Source organism: Gastrolobium bilobum, unplaced genomic scaffold, assembly GCF_033153095.1.
Source record: "Gastrolobium bilobum isolate Gb01-03AN ecotype WA unplaced genomic scaffold, APGP_CSIRO_Gbil_v1 utg1221, whole genome shotgun sequence".
Taxonomy (NCBI): domain Eukaryota; kingdom Viridiplantae; phylum Streptophyta; class Magnoliopsida; order Fabales; family Fabaceae; genus Gastrolobium; species Gastrolobium bilobum.
Genome location: NW_026897257.1, coordinates 1129616 through 1141687, shown reverse-complemented (window position 1 = coordinate 1141687; position 12072 = coordinate 1129616). Strand labels below are relative to the sequence as shown.

Sequence of the window (12072 nt, the reverse complement as noted above, 5' to 3'; positions counted from 1 at the left end):
CACACCCTAATAGACTAGGCAACAAACCTACTAGAAGTAGACTTAATATAACTTCTCTATCCAAAACCTTAATTCATTAAATTTATGCATTTTGTCAATACTTTACCCATTTATTCTCGGTATGGATCTTTATCAATCACACTTAAATTCCCCATATTTCATTCTCACCGCTCTTTTTCCTTAAAAATACTTTACATTGCAAGCCCTACTTTTTGTATTTAAAATAATAATTCTAGCTTATAATTAGCATCGGTTGGTTATCGAAATGGAAGAGAACATGTTCAATTATATGTTTAGTGATATATGTAGAAAAACAAGTATGGGGATGTAGCTCAAATGGTAGAGCGCTCGCTTTGCATGCGAGAGGTACAGGGTTCGATCCCCTGCATCTCCATTTTTTTTTTTCCTTTTAATTTTCCATCCTTTTCTCAATTCTACTATTTGTCTAGCTTTTAACCAGCAAACAAATTTTGTAATGTTGAACATCTTTCCAAAGAGGAGACAATTATCTTCAACAACTCATAATAATGGTAAAATTATTATTTTTTCTGCCACATTAGTTGATAATATATGAAGATAGAAAAAATTTAATAATTTTAATATTATAATTAGGTTTTAATGTTTATACAGTGAAGGTAGATAAGTTATCTACATTCACTCTCAAAATGACGTCATTTTGAGCTGAAAACTTAAAAAATTATAATAAAAAAGACTATTATAACCTTGAAATAAATTATAATTACGAAAATACCTGATTTCCGCCTCAAAACAATGTCGGTTTAGGTTCAATGTAGATAAGTTATCTATACTGACGGTAGAAAAAGTGAACCCTTATAACTATGTACTATTTATAATACATAATTATTATTATTTGCAGAAAAACTTTTCTTTTTCACCAATATAAGAAAAGAATTTCCGTTCTTTTATATATATATATATATATATATATATATATATATATATATATATATATGATCAGGATCATTTTACACTGGTGTAAGACTAATAAGTCTTACACCATGTGACACTTTCCCCTGTACGCGTCCAAGGGAGTTGTTTGCTAAGCGGATTAGAGTCAAATTGTTAACGAGTAAAATTCTTGTTCAGTAAAAACTTTTTCATCTAAGTTCCTAATTATGCGGGATGTTACACACCACATCTTAACCATTGATTTTGGTACCCCAACGGTTATAATTTAGGAAGCCATACGAATTAATTTAATATTAATTAATCATTAATTACACTACAAATATCAACCGATAATTTTTGTCCATCAACGATTGAGATGTGATGTAAGTCTTGTTAGTCTTACGCTGGTGTAAAAAGAACATGCCCTATATATATATATAGGATTTAGTGGATGTACAGTGACTGCAGGCTGCAGCTAAGGATTGGTACAGTGATATAGAACTACATCGTTTTATAATGTGAAAGCATTAAATATGGAGAATCATAACCATACAAAGATGAAAATAAATATAAAACGTTAAATATGGAAAATCATAATCATACAAAGGTGAAAATAAATATAATATTTCAATTTTCTACAATTAATTTTGAACACGAACTTCCTTTATCCCACCCAAAACGACGTAGTTTCTAAGTGACTGCACCAATGCTTATATGCAGTCACATTACAAATCATTTGCCATATATATATGTGAAAAATATTTTTTTGGCAACTTGAGATAAGTTTATCTCCGCCCACCCCAAAACTACGTCGTTTTGTTTATTTATTTTCTTATATTAATTGATTCACCTTTGAATGATTATGATTCTCTTTTTCTCTCTTCCTTTATCATCATTGATCCATCTTTGTACGATTATGATTTAATAGCTAGAGATAAAATTATCTCAAGCAGCTTTAAAAATGATAAGCCCTACATATATATATATATATATATATATATATATATATATATATATATATATATATATATATAGAGGAAGGATCCATTTACAAACTTTTTTTACATATTACACTAAGTATGACCGGTTATACACTCTTGATTAAAGTATGACCGGTCAGACATAGTGTAGTTTGTAAACAAAATTTTTATAGAAATAACATTCCCCATATATATATATATATATATATATATATATATATATATATGGTAAAATTATTTTTACAGCTACTTTACGTACATCAATTAACCTATATTAGTGATTCCTCACATTTATATGATTATGATTCCCCAAATTTAATTGTTGTACGTAAAGTAGCTGCAGAAAAATCGAAACCCCCACCCCCCCCCCCCACACACACACACACATATACATAACTTTGGATCATTTTACATCAGTATAAGTTACATTCTCAATATTGATCATTGATTACACTTATATCTAAGAAAAACATTAAATATGAGGAATCATAACTATAACTATACACCTATCACTGATATACGTAAAACGATTGTAAAAATTTATATATATATATATATTGAAAATGAATTAATAGTAGGGGACAACGACCAAATTGCCATTGTTTATCTAAAATATTACCATAATGTCACGCCCCAGAAAATTTTCACCAAAGTGCCACATCATTAGTCTTGCCACGCCACGTGGCGAGTTAGGATTGGCCACGTGGTAGCACCTGGTTGGCCACGTAACTAGCTGCGCAGTGCAGCTAGATTTCGTGGCAGACAACCCCTGCCACGTGTCTTAAAGCGTTAGGCTACGTGGTATCTTACGTGGCCAAAATCACTGGACTGCATAGCTGTTTACGTGGCGGCTATTGAATCACTCAATGCATGTGTGACATGTGTCACACTGTGATAAACCCGTTGGGATGAGCAGCTGGTTACGTGCATGTGTGACACATGTCATTTAAATAAAATTAAATAACATTTATTTAACACTACTAAATTTAATTAGTTAACATTTACAAATAATTTAACTTAACATATTGCTAAATAAAATAAAACAATTAACAATCCAAAAAAAATAATTAACAGTTATAACATAAATAATTAATCATTATGATTAATTTAAATTAATATAGATTAAATTAAACTATTTCAATTAACAAACATAAAATATATTACATTAATTAACAACCCTTGATTAAATTAAGTAACTGACAGTTCACAAATTTTTAACACAACACAAACTACATTAAATTATTTTAGTTAACACCCCTAAAAATAACTAATTAATTATTCTAAAATAATTAAATTTAATATACACTGAATTAAATTTAAATAATTAACATTAATTTAATTTAGTTTAATTCTTTAACCCTACTCAATTATATTAATTTTTTTAACTGTTACGAACAATTTCAATTAGCATAAATTAATTTAATTTAAATTAAATTAATATAGTTAACACTCCTAAAAATTATCAAATGATAATTGTAAAATAATTTAATTAAATTTATACTAATTTACACTACATTAATTAACAAACATAAAAACTCCTAAATTCATTAACACTCATAACTTATACTAAACTCCTAAATTATTGGTATTATTTGTAAATGTTAAGTAATTAAATTTAAGAGCGTTAAATTATGTGATTTAATTTCATTTAAAGGACATGGGTTTACCATAGTGTGACACATGTCACACATATATTGAGTGTTTCAACAGCCGTCACGTAAATAGCTACACAGTCCACCGATTTAGGCCACTGGCATACGGTGTAAGGGTTGTCTACCACGTAGTCTAGCTGCATTGTGTAGCTAGTTACTTGGTCAACCAAGTGCTGTCACGTAGCCAATCCTAACTTGCTACATGGAATAACGAGACTGATAATATAACACTTTAATAAAAAATTTATGAGACACGACATTTTAGTAATATTTTAAGTAAGTAACGACAATTTGATCGTTGTATCCGTTGATTTTAATTATTGGGTTTACGGTATATTGAAATTGGCTGTTGATTTTAATTATTGGGTTTACGGTGTCCCTTATGCACCTTTTGGTGTGACAGTTGGACAGAGAAAATTGTAGCACAAAGATGGTGACACATAAGTATAGGTCCGCATATGCAGTAAGGTGATAATTGATGTACAAAAAGCTATCTGTGGGCTCAGTTGTTGATAACATGCATGATTGATAGACAAATTGGCAGAGGGGGGTATGGTATGGTATGGCACTGGCACAGCAATAGCCAATAGCATATATGAGAAACAGTACAAAAACAAAGCCTAGCTATGACATCTATATGACTATATAAGGTACCAAAATAGGTCAGAGACTACTCAGAACAAACAAACTCTGCCTGTGTCTCTTGCTGGGCTCAAAATAGACCTTTCAAAAACACCAACTTGGATAGACCTCAATCTTCTCATAAATAATGCATTTTTTTTTTACAGAATGCTGGTTTTCGAATAGACCTCTCCCATAATAACTGGTTAATTTGCTCTTCTTGCAATGTAATGGTGCAACGGAGATCGCCCCTCTTCATTTTTTAAGATCTAACCAGTAATATTCTCTACATAATGTTTGAGTAGTTATGCTTGACACCACGTATCATGTTGTTATAAAAATTATTTATTATATTTTCCTCTATTTTTTTTTTTTTTTTTTGGTAAACATTTTCCCCTAATTTAATTTAGACGTAATATTATTCAAATTAATTTAAAAGATATAAAAACATGAAACGTATGTATAAAGTATGTTTGTATAAAGAATGTTTAAAAATAATACAGTTTGTTTTGTTTTCTAATCATTCTCAAATATATTTTATATATGTCTATTTAAATATCAATTTATGATAATTAAATAAATAAGATAAAAATAATTAAATTAGGATTTTAAAAATTTGATAAAAAAAATAAATTTAAACATGATAAAATTCATTTTCTTTTTCAAATCTCAAATAAATTTCATCTCTATCTATCAGCTCCTAAAATTGGATCTCAACTCATGCAAGCACCACAGCAGCATGTGATTTTGTAATCAAATTCAAAAGTTATGTTCTGGTTTACCTCAACTTTGGTGAATGGTAGATGGTTTTACATCAACATTGCTGGTTTTGTCCATACTTGTTTTTTTGGGGGGAGGGAGTAAGTACCATAGTTCATATATATCGGTGTTCATTTTATTTTACGCATCAAGTTACTGAAGAGAATAAAAAAGGAAAGGAAAAATAATCAGTTTGTTAAAAAAAAAAAACACTTACTACCCCCTTTTGCACGGACAACCCTATAGGGATGTAATTGTTAAGCATGTGAGTGTTGAGTATATTTTGACTCTTTTTTCATTATGGGCAAGATCCTGTCCTAAACGATTCACACTCAATTCCATTTACTGTTATTGAAGACAGTGGGTGATATTATATCACTAATAGATTTGAACCCATGTATAAAGCAGAGGAGGTAGATGATCAGGATTATCACTGTGTAATTAAAAATATTAAAAACAGACTTACTTGTCAGTGGCAGAATGATGAAACAGACAGAATGAAAGGATGAATATATGCAGTATAAGAGGAATTAAATCCGAGCCCACAGAACGTGTCTCCTTAAGACAATTTGCCCCCTCACTGATGCCTAAGGTTGATGGACACTTGTCTCCCAGGATAGAACGGATTTCGTCTGAAGAATGGTGGCACTACCAATCAACAGCCCAAACGAACACAACAAAATGCCAGAGGAAGTCACACCGGAGGATGAACAACAGTATGCAAAACCGGAAGAAGAAAAATTCCGGCAGAGTTTAAGTGCAGGAAAAACTGGATCGATTTCTGAAGGTGTCAGTGTCTATTTATAGACACTGACCGGTCACGATGAACAGTCGTTCCGACGAACAGATACGACCGGTGACTGGTTCACGAAGGGAAAGAACCGGTTCGGTTCAATACTGCTAAAAAAACCGGCGGGTAGAAACGTTTTTGGTGAAGCAACGGTATTAAAAAATAATTTAATAAAAAATTATTTTTTTATTACACACTATGAACCGAGCCGAGCCGAGCCGGCGCGCGTGTGGTGAACCAATGCTCACCTAGCTCTCCCCCCTACATAAAACATGTAGTGACCCAAGGGCCAATCTAAGAGAGGGAAGTGAGAGCTTATATACTCTCCCATTTCCTACTAATTGTCCAATGTGGGACTTGTTGAAACCCACACACCTCTTCATCTTTCCTTTTTCTCTTTTCTTTATTAACCCACTTCTTATTCATAACCAATGGATCATTGTACATTAATTCATTCATTAATTCCAACATTTACTATATACTTAAAGAATGATATATATGATACCTGCAGTATTTTCAAAAATTTGGTACGACGAGGTAAGAAATTATTAGTGCAAAGAAAGAAAGAAATCAATCTAAAAATCAGGCACGGTATCATAAAGCTACAACTAAAATGTGAGAGAAAGCGGAAAAAGAAAAAATTGAGAGTTGATATTGTTGGAAATCGACAATCACACAGAATCGAGAAAATAGAAAAAGAAATAAGAGTAGAGAGATTGACACGATGATTTACCCTGGTTCACCCAATATAGGCTACGTCCAGCTTGTCTGTACTATATTCACCTCACCGCCACTCGTTACAAGTCTCTCGGTTTACAAGACAAATATAAATAGGATTACAAGAAACCCTAACAGCAACTATTCATGGGCCCAAGCCCAAACTGCTAAGAAAATTACAATAGAAACAGAGGCCTAAACATTACCTAGCCTCTACGGGCCTGGGGGCGCTGCCCCCCCGGACCCCGCCGGGGCGGCTCCCCCGGACCCCCGCCCGCTCACCTGGGAGCGGGATCCCAGTTGCCTTTCTGCTGACCCCGACAATTAGGGCCAACATCATCATGTGAAGTATGAGCCATACCTAACAGATATATCTAATTCTAATAATAAAAATTAATGAGTTTAACTAAATGAGTTAAACCCAGTATAAATTAAAATATGGCAAAACAGAGTTTGCAATTCCATCTTGACCAGCTTCACAATTTGGTGATAGTTCCCCATGCAAGTCTAATCAGTACTTTGGGAAATGCATAAACTTTCTTCTGTATCTAGGCTTGTTTGTTTCTGATGTCAAAATTATGTAATATTGAGTTTAATTTTGAAGAAATAATTGCATTAATTTGATATATATATTCACTCCAATCATATAATTGATTATGGCAAATTACGATAGCTAATTAATAAATAAAAAAGTTAGTTACTATTAATTAATTATGTAATAAGTAATACACTTAATTTAGATACATTAGGTTTATGCAATACTTCTCTAAATTTTGATGCATTGTTAGCATCTAAATATAATCATATCATTTAATGAGTTTGACAACTCGTATAGTTCTTAACATAGTTAAATTCATTAAATGATGTAATAACATAGAATTAAATGAGAATGTAAAACTCTTAGACCAATAAGCGTATTAAAATAATTTCTTTAGTATTATGTATTTTTGGATTGTTATCATTTCACGAAGATCATGATAATAGTATTTTATTATTTTTTTAAATGATTGAACTTAAATCTAGTGGTTGCTATCGACTCAACTCGTGACAGAATGAAATTAAGTTAATATTTTATATTATGACTTTATCAGTAAGTACTGTATGTTACAAGTGTATCTATTAAACTCCTTTTATACATTCAAAGGCTTGTTTGTGACGCCATATTAGGTATGATATGATGAGTTAATATCTATATTATGACTTTATATATAAACTATTTAGTACAAGTATATATATATATATATATATATATATATATATATATATATGAACTATATATGGTACTCAAGCCTATAACTATTGAGCACCATAGCACTAATTGCTTCTTTATGTGTCCATCAATCCCTCTTATATATTAATTAAATGATGGATAACAATTAATCAATCCTTTGATGAGACTTCACCTCTATCATTGAAATCTGACCGGTATATATATATATATATATATATATCACCTTCAAAGAAAGAAACGATTAAATGGCGATGATTGAGGTCCCACATGCTGCACTTTCTAAATCAATGGATGACTTGGCCGTGGTGGACGTGGGTTGCTGGTTTGAAAATGATATTATAAAAATTAATATATTTAAATAATTTTATTTTAAAAAATAATACATTTCAATTTTATATATGGAGGTTAAGTACGATATTTTTTTCACATAATAAAATTTATTACGAATTGAATTATATATTCTCAAAAAATTTAATAGTATTCTTTTTAAAATTAATCTTCTCTACATATATACAATATTAAATAAAACAATAAAGTTAACTTTTAATACGTAATTATGTGATAAATATAGATAATAATAATAAAAAATAGTGCATATAGTTCTTAAGGGTTACACGCAAATATATAAGCGTAAGTTTTGACCACAGTAAGAATATAGAGCTACTGCAAGATTCTCCCAAATCAGATATTAGTAGTTAGATATAGATTCTTATTAGAATTTTGTAGATCTCTCTATACAAACCTATTAAATATTATTATTATTATTATTATTGAATGTACATAATGTTCATGATTTTTTCTTAGATCTTTGGAAGACTTTTATTCCTCCAAACATTAATATAACATTACAAATTTAGAAAAGTATATAGCATATTTTTAACTAAGGGTATTGTTCCAGTAATCATGGCTCCACGACCAAATTTTGTATTAGGGTTTCGCAGCAATTTTGATGTATAAATAAACTTGTCGCGGTTATGTTGAGCACCTTAACATATTCTAATTAGCTTGAATATAATGGAAATTCAGCATTATTTCATGAAAATAAAGTACGGTCACTATTCCATTTCAGGCTACTTTTAGGATGTGAATATAATAAAGGTGTATTAATAAAAGAAACCCTTCAATTATCAACACAAATTTAATACTTGTTAAAAATATTTCATGACTGCAATGTACAAGTACTGAGGAGACTATATGCGAAATCATCATTTCCAAAGCCAAATTGTATACATATATAACACGACATTCTTTCACCTCAATCCAAAAATGTGAAAGTTAAATAGGACATACACAAGAATACAATGCTTAACAGAAGGGTAGAGGGAATGAAATCCCTGAAAGATTCAGTGTATATATTATTCATTTCAGTTCAATATAATCGACACAGCAGTAGAGAATAAGAATATGTAAGCAATTGTACCCATTAATGTCTCCAATTATTTCATGTCACTGAACCAAACCCTGAAACCTGTCTCGTACATTTTGAGACAGTTGGGGGTTTCATGTCGACAACGATTGAGAGTTGATGTAGTTTTCAAATTGTCTTCCCCTTTTGTCCATTTCCAACTCAATCATTCATTTAAAACTTACAGCTTTATGCATTTATTTGGACCATGTAAAACAAATTTGGTTTTGAGAGTTAAGTTCCAAAAACAAAGTTCAGAATAAATATCTATTTCTATGAAGTTAAAAAAAAAATTATTAAAAAGATTTATTCGCTTTCTCTTATTTTTCAATCATGAAATAAGATAAGCTTGACGTAGACAACAATTCACAAGAAGTGTAAAAATTGGGTATAGTTCTTGCTTTCAAATGCTCCTTTTAATTTTTTTTGTTCCGATAAAATTGGTAAGGTAGGTAAGGTATAAGAGGAACTCAAGTTTGCACAATATGCAATTGGTTTCCACAATATGTAGTGCAAAAAGACATTGACCCGGTATATGACAACTAGGATGTTAACAGGCCGAGTCAAGTCGAGCTTTGATCTTAAAAGATTAAGATGTGTTTGACTAAGTCTGTTATCTTTTATGAATATAATTATCGGCATGTGCCCTAGCTTATTTACAAAAAATAAAAGTTTAGTTTAGCCTGTTTAAAAAAAATAAGACAACAAAAATTTATCTAAATATTATCCTTATTACTTTATAAATATACTGAATTAGTTGAGAAAAAAACTGTATGAATATAAAAAGAAAGTATACAAATAAGACATATCATTTTATGTATAGTAGTGGAGAATTGTAGGACAAAAAGTAAATCCGCTTGGTTTTAGACTTTGAATATACAATTAACAGCACTAGTAATTTTAATATTTATAAATTTGATGTATATCCAAACAGCATAATATAGAACAAAATCATTCAAAAAGTCTGTTTAACCAATAAAATAGGATGAAATGGATTGAGGAGAGAGAAAGAGGGCTATTACAAGTACTATAAAAAATAAAAAATAAAAAATAAAAAAAATAATATATTAAGCCAGCCTAAGAGGCTCTGAGGCCGAGCTTTTGAATTGGAACATAAGGCCTTTTTATTAAACGAGTTTTTATACAAGTCCAAACCTGATTTCAACAAGGCCCCTGAAAGATGTCTGGTTTGTTTATCATCCCTATTGACAAAGCTTGCAATTACTCTTATTATCTTGAAAGGGAAACGCTAAGATTGAAAATACAAATTCATTGCGCCTTGGAGTTTAGTTACTGCTATTTTGAAGTCCAATCTGGTCACTAGCTAAGATAGCTAGATTTGTTTTAGAAAAAAAGAAAAGAAAAACAACAATAATAATAATACACGCACTAAGATTTAATGGTTTTTTTTTTTTGTAAATTAATTTTTACTGGTTAATAATATCAATTTTTTTATTATCATTGTACACATTTTTTAACGAATCTAGTGATCAGAAAATTTAAGACTATCATAATCAAGGACAATGCGAAGTGTGGTTAGCCTAGAACTCAAAATCAAAATAACAAAAAAGGGAATTGAGTCTTTGTGGGCATGATCAACTTACAGCACTTTGATGTACCCAACATAGTAACTTTGAGGCAAAAGCTTAACAGTCAAAAAATAAGATTAAGAATAAAAAGTTGTTACTGTACCCACTACAAACCACTATTATAGTCAAAAAGCTTCACTCACCTTTTACACCTTTTTTTTTTATGGACCTGACTTTATTCAGTAATAGGAAATTGATCTATGTATTTAAATCATTGGATTGGGGATCAAATCAGAAAAAGCTTTTCTCGTATCTTTATTTTGATGTTTTTAATGCTCAAGCAACCAGCTTAAATCTTTTCCCTTTCCCCTCTCTCTCATACATGCGCATGCATAAAAGCACAAAATCAATGAATTTCCACTTAGGAGACAGAAGAAGAGAAGATTTTGGTATCATAGAATTGAGTGTTTATACCCCAAAGAATGCATGCACGGACAGGTTTTGTAAAATAGTTTAGAGAATGAGACTTGAGAATAAAGAGAGCAAAGAAGGGAAATGGGAAAACGCCAAAGGGAATGAAGCCAATGCCCTTATTGACCATTAAAAATGTTCCTAATGCCTGTTGTTGCAACAAGCAAACAAACAAGTTCCTTTGAAGTTTGAATAAAACGCATGCCTTATCAAGCTGACACAAACCCTCTTTCTCTAATGGCTCGCCTTTTCAAGTTATCCCTAACACGGATTCTCTTTGCCAATGCAAAAACCATCACTTCTCTCAAGAGATAGTACAAGATTCTACTTTCACACTTTTTGCTGCTCTCCTCATATATGAAATGCACATTCTTGAATGAAGAATTAAATAAGCATAATATCATTCTGTCTACCTTCAAATTTGCATTAAAATTTTAAACAACTATGGGATGAGTGATCCTTTTCTGTCATTATAATTCCTCTTAAGCTTTTTCCCTTTATTAAAAAGACTCCACTTCCACTCTTAGTGTCATAATTGCAGCTGACTTGGTGGGGATGCACGGGTTGCCTTCTTTCTTTTTCTTTATCAATTTTGTTTATGCATTTTTGGTTGGAACTTTTTCTCTTTGCTTTAGCTTCTAAATCTTCTCACTCTTAACAGTGAAAATAATGGAATATTCTAAGGTTAGTTTTGGAGTTTGCTAACTCTTTACTGCTTACAAACAGGTTTAAAATAGGGGATAAGTTATTCTACCTATCTTTTTTTAATGTTTACCTTGTCTATTACTCTCCAACATCGTTAGATCAGAATCTCAACTAACCTTTATCATTTCTCTTTCCTCTTGAGATTCTGCTCTAACGGTGTTAGAAATTGATAGACAATGTAGGCATGAAAAAAAGGTAAGTTGAATAACCTATCTAAATACATTTAAGCAATATTAATTGTGACTGATTCTCCCTGTGTCTCAGATCAGATATTCAACCTTACAGATTCTGGTAATAAATGAA

At 30.8% G+C, this 12072-nt stretch overlaps 1 non-coding gene across 1 annotated transcript; it reads left to right on the top strand.

Moving 5' to 3' along the window:
• The first annotated feature begins 321 nt into the window (after nucleotides 1-321).
• TRNAA-UGC (transfer RNA alanine (anticodon UGC)) lies at nucleotides 322-394 on the top strand. The gene has a single exon. It is a non-coding gene; the product is annotated as a tRNA-Ala (tRNA).
• Nucleotides 395-12072: the final 11678 nt, after the last annotated feature.